The following is a 10486-nucleotide window of genomic DNA, read 5'->3' as shown; positions in this document are numbered from 1 at the left end:
GCGACCAGAGAGGGAGAGAGGGGAAGAACCGTTCAACGTCTAGTTTTGCTATACATTTGTTTGAGTTGTCAACTAACGTGAATTTAACGTGAAATCAACCAAAAAAAGGCACCATGTCTTTGGATTTAGGTTCAAAGTTGGGTGGAAAAAATGCGATATGCCCTTTACGTTGATGACTTATTGCAAATCGAATCAGTTTTCCACGTTACAGGTTGTATGGGTTGAAATGACGTAGAAACAACATTGATTCAACCCCTTCTGCCCAGTGGGAACAGCAAGAGAGACAGGAACACAACACATGTCAACACACGCATCCGCTCAGTGGATGATGTCAGAGATGACATCTGCTTTAAGGTCTATCTGGTGAACAGGGACTTGCCGGTAGCTACACTGTGTGCTAAGTGGTTTGTCTTATCTGTGTGGATGGACACTTAAGTGGCCAGTCAAGCCACTCGCTCTCCGTTCATCCCCAAGGGAGGTTTTAGCACGTTTTATTAGTCGATGATGCTCTGAGAGACTAACAAGTTCTAGTTCATAGAAAATGTATTCTCTGTGTTCCTCTGAGAACCCAGCAGAATACAAAAACGTGTGCTGTTACTCAGTGGAACATTGAAGAGCTTAGATACAGGTTCATGAGCATTTGGACACTTTAGAAAGTTTGATGAACAAATGTCTGAATGTAACCTAACCAGCTCTCTATCTGCTAGTGAGAACATATCAGGACAGATGCCAGGACAGATCCATTGCTCACAGCAAAGAGAGACATTGTTTGATGTCACAACACCAAAGGAATTTGAACGAGCCAGACACCAGTTGATAGCCTCATTCTGTGGTATAAATAAAGACTTCTTAAAACCATTACACGGAGACTTACCACACCAGCGCCATACTCTTTGGTTATTTTTCTCCCAGACCGATGAGACAACCTCTGCGTGACCCTGGAAGGCCCAAGGGAAAGAGTAATATACACTCTTCTGTCCACAGGTAGGTGCTAGACAAGACGTAGGGTTGTAACGTTGTAACTTTCCAAACGTTCTTAGGTTTTCCAGAAATCGCGTTTTGGAAGCTTCCCCGGGAATAAGCAGGACATCCGGAGTCTTCCAACCAGGATTTCCGGAGAACCAGCAAATTTAGGAAAAGTTACCATCATTTGCAAACCGAGACAAGAATCACTCATGACAGGATCAAGCTGAATCCTCTAAAGCCTGGAGAGATTATTTGACAGGAATGCATGTTGGCTCAAACCACATTCTGCTACAAAACATGATCAACTGCAGCTTCATTAGATGTAAAGATATTCAGGTACTGATAATAATACCTTCCCACTAATTCTGTCCAGCTGTATTGATTACTCACCGCGTATTAGGATGATTGGACATTCCGACAGGAGTGTGCATTCACGAACACACACTACCCAACTAAACTCTCTCTCACTCGCCCTCTCTAACTCACAACTGGACCCTAGTTGTGCTCTGATAGACACGAGTGTACCGGAACTTGAAGATTGGATTATACAAGTGCACAAGAGGATGAAGGATTCTACCCCATTAAAGGAGCTACAGTGGGGAGAACAAGTATTTGATACACTGCCGATTTTGCAGGTTTTCCTACTTACAAAGCATGTAGAGGTCTGTAATTTTTTATCATAGGTACACTTCAACTGTGAGAGACGGAATCTAAAACAAAAATCCAGAAAATCACATTTTAATTGATTTTTAATTCATTTGCATTTTATTGCATGACATAAGTATTTGATACCTTAGAAAAGCATAACTTAATATTTGGTACATAAACCTTTGTTTGCAATTACAGAGGTCATACGTTTCCTGCAGTTCTTGACCAGGTTTACACACACTGCAGCAGGGATTTTGGCCCACTCCTCCATACAGACCTTCTCCAGATCGTTGAGGTTTCGGGGCTGTCGCTGGGCAATACGGACATTCAGCTCCCTCCAAAGATTTTCTATTAAGTTCGGGTCTGGAGACTGGCTAGGCCACTCCAGGACCTTGAGATGCTTCTTACGGAGCCACTTCTTAGTTACCCTGGCTGTGTGTTTCGGGTCGTTGTCATGCTGGAAGACCCAGCCACGACCCATCTTCAATGCTCTTACTGAGGGAAGGAGGTTGTTGGCCAAGATCTCGCGATACATGGCCCCATCCATCCTCCCCTCAATACGGTGCAGTCGTCCTATCCCCTTTGCAGAAAAGCGTCCCCATAGAATGATATTTCCACCTCCACACTTCACGGTTGGGGTGGTGTTCTTGGGGTTGTACTCATCCTTCTTCTTCCTCCAAACACGGCGAGTGGAGTTTAGACCAAAAAGCTATATTTTTTGTCTCATCAGACCACATGACCTTCTCCCATTCCTCCTCTGGATCATCCAGATGGTCATTGGCAAACTTCAGACGGGCCTGGACATGCGTTGGCTTCAGCAGGGGGACCTTGCGTGCGCTGCAGGATTTTAATCCATGACGGCGTAGTGTGTTACTAATGGTTTTCTTTGAGACTGTGGTCCCAGCTCTCTTCAGGTCATTCACCAGGTCCTGCCGTGTAGTTCTGGGCTGATCCCTCACCTTCCTCATGATCATTGATGCCACACGAGGTGAGATCTTGCATGGAGCCCCAGACCGAGGGTGATTGACCGTCATCTTGAACTTCTTCCTTTTTCTAATAATTGCGCCGACAATTGTTGCCTTCCCAGCCTTGTGCAGGTCTACAATTTATCCCTGATGCAACAGGTGCGTGGGGGTGTGGCTACAGCTGTGACCTACTGTATATCAGATGATAAATCTCCAATCATCTGATCTAGGATTAGTTGTGCTTTTTGAAATCACGGGGGGGCTGGTCTTAGATCAGCACTCCTACTCTGAGAATGTCTGTGAATACAGGCCCAGTGTTTGATACGGTTATGAGCTCAATTTATTGTTTCAGTCCTTCATGCGCATCTGTCTTTGAGAGAGGGTTACAGAGATAACAGACTTGAACTGTCATGCCTCAGATTCATAACTGACTCAGAAATCCCCTTTTAAACATTCACTTCAGAATCAAGAGACCAAAGGAAGCAGTTTGGTTCAACTAAATCTCCTTAAAGGGCCTGTGGACTCACAGCACTGTGTCTCTTGGCTCGGAAGTGTGATATTTCTCCGTCAATATGTCATGTGATAGATGTTTTTTTTTACAATAACACATGTTTATAAATTACATTTAGGGAATTCCAATGGCCATCTGTAGGTCATTTGGTCTGTCTGTCTGTCTGTCTGTCTGTCTGTCTGTCTGTCTGTCTGTCTGTCTGTCTGTCTGTCTGTCTGTCTGTCTGTCTGTCTGTCTGTCACACATACACACACACACACACTCTCTCTCTCTCTCTCTTTCTAGATGACACAGGTCAGTTCAAGCTGCGTTGTTGATTCAGCCCTCAGCTTAAACTGGCGTCAGAGAATGAAAATAGCCTAATTCGTTTTCTTTATCAAAGATGTAGTTTTACTCAGTAATTCATCTCTCTGTCCTGTTTCCTAACCATGAGTCATCATTTGATCATCCATGTTTCATGTAATAAATCTACAGCTCTATCTCTGTTCTCGTTTCCAAAAGCAATGCTGTCGACCTTGAGTTGTATCATCTGGGAGGTCAATTAAATCTGTCGACCTTGAGTTGTATCATCTGGGAGGTCAATTAAATCTTGTCTATCATCAAGCCAAGATCTCTGTCCAAAACGTCCACCATATTGGGTCCTAGGTTTTAAACTGTTTCAGTCCTAGTGGAAACGATAACTCAGTCAACCACAGCGACACTGATGCTTTTAGGCTTGTATATACCGCCACCTTGTGGCTGCTTTAGTTCATTACAGCATCCCTGCACAGACAGAGTGTACCTTGAAGAGCCAAATTACAATCAAAGCCAATCCATGTGAAGAACTTTTTTTTAATGCATTACCAACATGAGTGTAGTAAGGGTTCATGTTCAGGGTTGAGAGACACACCGTGGGGGTCAGGGGTCAGACTGGGGGGTGAGGGGTGACTTTGTCCAGTCCAGACACAGCCATTTCAAAGGTGTGGATGACCTCAGAGCGAGTCATGGTGTCCTCTTCATTTTACAATAAGAATTACATAACTGTCAATAATGGGGCTTGCAGCTACTTGAAGCTGTTTTATAGGTAGCATAGCTACATTCTTTCTACAGTAGTAAGGCCCTTACTGAAATCCATATAGATCGGATGAAGCCATACATTCTGTAGCACAACACAACGGTACCACCTTTAATATGACACTAGTGAGGTCTCACTAGGACAGTCATGTAGAACTTCCAATGTTTACTTCAGAAACAGCTTTACTAACATAACACCGGATATGTTACACAGAGCATTATGGGCACTGTAGTCCATCCTACTACAGCTCTCAGTCAGAAGGCCTTGCGAGGTGAGATGTATGTCACTGTAGTGTTGGGAATGTTAACTGTACCTGAAGTTTTCGTAGCGCTCGTCCAGCTTCCTCTGGCAGAGAGGGTAGAGGTCCTGGGATTAATTGCCCCACATGGTCCTCCAGTTCCTTGGGTTGGGTCACAGAACGTTCCTGGGCCTGGATCAGAATGTCCCTCAAGGAAGGAACCCTGACCGTGATGTCATGTATGCATATGAAGGTCCAAGAATGGCTAAAAACAGGAGCCTTCACACAGGGAAAGAGAGGGGAGGAGGGAGAGGGAGAGACATGTTATTACTGACCCAGAGGACTGTTGCCTTACACGTTACTCCTCCCCCCAGTACATTACATGGGACTGGAGGGGAAGGGGGAGAAACAGTGGGAATGAGAGAGGTATGAAAAAAAGACAAAGGTGTGTGTGTGTGTGTGTGTGTGTGTGTGTGTGTGTGTGTGTGTGTGTGTGTGTGTGTGTGTGTGTGTGTGTGTGTGTGTGTGTGTGTGTGTGTGTGTGTGTGTGTGTGTGTGTGTGTGTGTGTGTCTGTTCGTGTGTGACTGCGCACGTGTCTGTAACAGTGTTGCCTGCGCGGTGATGCTCACAGTCCCAGCTCATACACTCATTGGTTATTCATCGGGTGACATTACCACTGGGATGTGTGTGTGTCTGTCACATGCCTGTCATGGAAGGCAGCCATGCAAGTTTCTACAGGCTACAGCAACTTAATTACAAAACCTGTTATAATCCATCATACCCCTGATAATTCTGCCTCCTGTGTTTGAGCCTGTGTGTGTGTGTGTGTGTGTGTGTGTGTGTGTGTGTGTGTGTGTGTGTGTGTGTGTGTGTGTGTGTGTGTGTGTGTGTGTGTGTGTGTGTGTGTGTGTGTGTGTGTGTGTGTGTGTGTGTGTGTGTGTATGTGTGTGTCTGGGTCTCAAGTTGTTGGTGGGTACCTAACAGCAACATTTGAGGAGCCTGTGGAAGAATCAGCCCCTCGAATAGGCTGGTCCCTGGTGGCAGTGCTCATTTTCTCTCTCTGTGTGTGTGTGTGTGTGTGTGTGTGTGTGTGGGGGGGAAAGAGAAAGACCACTACTCAAAAAGGTAAACCATTCCTTTAATGGTATTCCATGAGAAAATGTACTGATTACTCCCCCATGGAAGTGGCAAGCTTCCCTTTCTCTCTGGCTGTTCTGATCTGTAACTGCTGTCATTTCTGTGTGTCTAATTCTCAGCGAGGGTGTGCAGCGTCACCTCCTGCCCACTGTGAGGCAGTGAAGCACACCGGGATGAGGAAGGCGTCACTGCGTATGGTGCTGCAGGACTGGGGGAATCAACACTCCACAATTGTCTCGCAAAAGCAGACATTTTAGACAGAGCAGAAAAGACTCAAACTGCTTAAATTCAGGAAGTCATATTTGATTATGAGGAGCTTCCTGACAGACGGGGCAGTGCTGTATCTTGTGGGCGAGTTGTGGCTGTGCCCTCACTACGTGGATGACGGTGGTAGAGAAGGCGGTGCTGTGTGACAGGGGCACTGGCATGTCGTCTCTGAACCCTGGGTATTGATACAGCTTGGGCATGCCCTCCTCACACTGAGGGTTAGAGAGAGAAAGCAGAAAGATACACATCATATCTCAATGGGCACAATTGGAAAATGATGTCATTAGGACTTTTGCCTGCTGGACAACACTCATTGCTATTTGAACAAAAACACAAAAGATTATCAGTTGAATTCAGTCACAAAGCTGTTGAATGTGATACATATGTTACTGTACATATGAGTTGAATTACATTTTGGGTCAGAAGGGCCTATGTCATTAATTCCATGATGTATTTAGGAGAACACCATTGACTAGTCAGCCTCAGGTTGTGGCCTACTTATCTTTATCAGCTCTCGCTGATTATAGATCAAAACACAATTGACATAATAGGCAGGTGACATTTGGGTTTGACAAGCAATACGTCACTCCTCATCATTGTGACCTCTAACCCATGACCTTTGATTTTTTTTTTTTTACATACAGATGTGCCTGGTTGCAACTCATAAAATAAATGAACTGCTCCTACTGTCCATTCATTTCCTCTCATCCTTTGTCAATGTAATGCATGGAGAACATCATGTGCAGCAATGTTCAGGTAACCTCTGTGAAATTAGCTAATGATCAAGGTCAGTGTTTCTGTTCGAAAAGTTTGTCAATAACTTTTACTCTGTGCACTTTTGTAAATGAGCTACTTTGAACTCTTACTTGATTCTGTTTTTCTTACACCATTAGTTTGACTATGTGAGTACAAATTAATTCAAGTAAAAGTAGCCTACTTCTAAGTGAGTATTATATTTCAGGACTCTTTCCACCCCAGTGGGCATAGAAAGCCAAGCATCCCATACTGGCCCTCTGCAATAGCAGCTAGGTGAGTATGCAGCATTGGCCCGTGGTCATAAAACACAGGCAGCATCCAGTTGATACAAATACTAACTATGAGGTGTGTGTGTGTGTGTGTGTGTGTGTGTGTGTGTGTGTGTGTGTGTGTGTGTGTGTGTGTGTGTGTGTGTGTGTGTGTGTGTGTGTGTGTGTGTGTGTGTGTGTGTGTGTGTGTGTGTGTGTGAAGAGAAACAGTTTGGAGGGAGCAGATCGACGGTAGTTGATGTTTAACAAGGCAGCTCAGCAGCTTTCGCCATGTTGGTGTTGTAACACAGGGGGCATGGTGTCACATTTTGACTCAGTTAGCACACATCACACCAGGTAGCCCCCAGCAACAGGCCTCACTGTAGTGGAGGGAACCATTACCTCAAAGCCTCTAGTTTCCTCTAGTTCCTCTCACAGGCACACCTTTGACTGGGAGAGGCTAACCGTGTGGTGTTTTACACAGGGAATCAAATCCAGAAGCTAACAGCTGTTTGTGAGCTGTTTGTGTGTGTGTGTGTGTGTGTGTGTGTGTGTGTGTGTGTGTGTGTGTGTGTGTGTGTGTGTGTGTGTGTGTGTGTGTGTGTGTGTGCGTGCGTGCGTGCGTGCGTGCGTGCGTGCGTGCGTGCGTGCGTGCGTGCGTGCGTGCGTGCGTGCGTGCGTGCGTGCGTGCGTGTGAAGGGTACACTCAAAGAGCTGAAGAGAGGAGGTAGACGGACGATCCTTTCACTGACAGTCCCCATGGAACCCACCAAACAAGCTGTCACACCTCGTTAAGGCCAAACAAAAAGTCCAAATGTAACACTCTATTATTTAAATATGTATCTATAATATTGTTGTGGAAATTCTACACAGGGACACCTGAAGTCAATCTTAAATAAATCACTATTTATTTTCAGCAATATTACTTGATGCTAAGCAATAAAAACAAATGTAGGAAACTACAGACCTGTGTCAATCCTCAGCACATTTTCCAAAGTGGTTGAGAGATGAGTTTTTAATCAATTTGAGGGATACTTTTTTGAGCACAAACTTCTTCATGAACTACAATCTGGCTTTAGAACAGCTCATTTCACTGCCTTATCCACCTTTTTGACCACATTAAGCAGGAAAGTGAGAAGGGGAACGATACAGTAAAAAAAGACCCAATTGTGATGTTTATGGGATATATAGGAGTGCCAACAAAGAAGCTCGTCAAAGGTAATGAATTTTTTATATTGTATTTCTGCGTTTTGTGTAGCGCCGGCTACCGCAAAATCTTTTGTTTAGGTGTCGTTCAGCTATTTTGGGGGGTGCATGCTATCGGATAATAGCTTCTCATGCTTTCGCCGAAAAGCATTTTACAAATCTGACTTGGTGGCTAGATTCACAACGAGTGTAGCTTTAATTCAGTACCTTGCATGTGTGTTTTAATGAAAGTTTGAGTTTTATCGAAAACTATAGGTGGCGCTCTGAAATTTCCGCTGATTGGTGTTCCTGTTCTGCATGATTCCGCATCATCCTTAAGAGGTTTAAGAAACTGCTTGTCTCAACCTTGATTCAGTGTCATTTTGATTATGCCTGCTCTGCTTGGTATAGTGGGCTATCAAAAAAGCTGAAATGGAGAATTCAGGTCATGCAAAATAATGTTATCAGGTATATGCTGAATGTCCCCCCTAGTACCCACATGGGGGTGTAGGAGTTCCGGGAGGTGGGCTTGTTGCCTTTGGAGTCCAGAGTGGACCAACTTAAACTTAATCATATGTTTGACATCTTAAATGATCGTTCCCCAGGTTACATGAAAAACGACATTGATATACTGCGAGGAGCACATTTTTCCATACAGGCATTTGTCTATGGAGGCATTTGTCTATGTGCATCTTCAACCATTCTAAATGCCTACAATAACACCTTGTGCTATGATCAGTGGTTCTAAGACACGTAGACTTTTCTATCGTTACACCCTGTGTATCTTCAACAGTTCTCTTGCCACTACTTCCTATACATATAAAACACCCTGTGCTCAACAACACTTGTGCTGGTAGTCCCAGACTACGATGGGCGATGTTGGACTCAGCTTACACAGAACTGGAAAACTTTTCCCATTACACGGCCCATTTGTGGTAATGACAGATTGGTATCTCAATGCATTCTTAGTCTAAATTACTATAAACGTCGCAGTGTGCAGATCTCCACAATCAACCTGATACCCCAAATAAACCATTTTGGATATGCCTCAATCAATTACGGGCACGGTTGAGCACCCCCCTCCCTTCCGGCACTCATCCTTTTGGCATTTCAGTTCATCCTCCTAATGGCACATGTTCAAAGTGGATGGCCCCTGGTTATGTCTCTCACCTGAGCCGCCACTGTCCTTTACAGTCCATTATGTCTTTGTCCATTTTCCTACCAGTACACCAGGCGTGTTTGGATGGATCTCTCTCCATGCTCACTCCACGTGGACTCATGTCGCACTCCTGAGAGAAAAGGCAGTTGATAGTTTTGACTGGATGCTGTGTACAGGTTGCTGGCTTGGACTCAGGTCTCACGGTAGAAGTGGTGAAGGACCATTCTGAACGCCATTGTCACCATTATTTCAGCTGGTTAGGGGGGGGGGGGTTGAGGTTCACACTGTTCTTGGTCAAATTATTCCTTCCATGCATCTAGATACCATCTGTGGTCACCTTCGCCATAACCTTGAGTGAGGACAGACCAGAACAACAGTTTGGTTTAGGGCAATTGTGTTTCAGGAAATCCAGACAAATTATTTACTGAATGACAAATTATTACTACTACCAATATTCTTAATACAAATTTCTAACACAAATGTCAAAGAGAATAACAACACATAGTTTAAATATATATATATATATATATATATATATCCCAAATTGTCCTATACTCTCCTATCATCTTGGTGATCTCACTGCAGAGTTACAGGTCGAGGAGTCAGAGGGCTAATCCTTAGGGAGAAATCCCGACCATCCAGCAGACCCAGTCTGGTGAGATTTGTTACTGAAGCAAGACATGAACAAAGAAAACAACAACAGCAATACACATACTGTATATCACTTGAAAACTTAAATCCATTTTGAGTAACTGTCAACCATTACCAACATAAATGTTTTCCTTTTACAGGCAGGCAGGTGAAAAAAAATCTATTTTCATATTTACCAAAGGGCCCCAAGGGACTGGTATTTCCCTCTTTGGACACATGACTCACAAAGTATGTGCATGGCATCAATTCACGTTTCCCATCAAATGCAAAGCATGTCAAACACACTGTATCAACGCTTAAGCAGAAAAAAACTGCACAACATTACCGTTTATTTTTGTAATCACTGCAGAGGGAAGGGAACAGGGCCATTACCTCGCTCTCCAACCAAGGTGTATGAATTGAGGAGCAAACTGAGGAGCAACTCTTGGAGGGCAGTAAAGGTGATAAAGATGCTTCTTTGTTGAATAACCCAGCACATTTCGGCCCCTCATCCTTACTTTCTAATAAAATATAATTGTATTGGTCGCTTCCATAGTTAATTGGGGTTTACAGAATGGAAAATGAAGGAGGCTGCTCCTACTGCTCAGTCTATGTCTGAACACAGTTGGTCAGATTTTTGCAACTCATTCACTAATCAAATCAAATCAAATGTATTTATATAGCCCTTTTTTTACATCAGCTGATATATCAAAGTGCTGTA

At 44.0% G+C, this 10486-nt stretch overlaps 1 long non-coding RNA gene across 1 annotated transcript; it reads left to right on the top strand.

The window, feature by feature from the left end:
• Positions 1 to 6478, top strand: LOC118379775 (uncharacterized). Its single transcript, XR_008077628.1, has 2 exons — positions 1 to 984; positions 5640 to 6478. It is a non-coding gene; the product is annotated as an uncharacterized LOC118379775 (long non-coding RNA).
• The last annotated feature ends 4008 nt before the right edge of the window (positions 6479 to 10486 follow it).

This window comes from Oncorhynchus keta, chromosome 23 (assembly GCF_023373465.1).
Source record: "Oncorhynchus keta strain PuntledgeMale-10-30-2019 chromosome 23, Oket_V2, whole genome shotgun sequence".
Lineage (NCBI taxonomy): Eukaryota > Metazoa > Chordata > Actinopteri > Salmoniformes > Salmonidae > Oncorhynchus > Oncorhynchus keta.
Note: the sequence above shows the minus strand (reverse complement) of the source record. Positions and strands in the feature narration are given on the sequence as shown.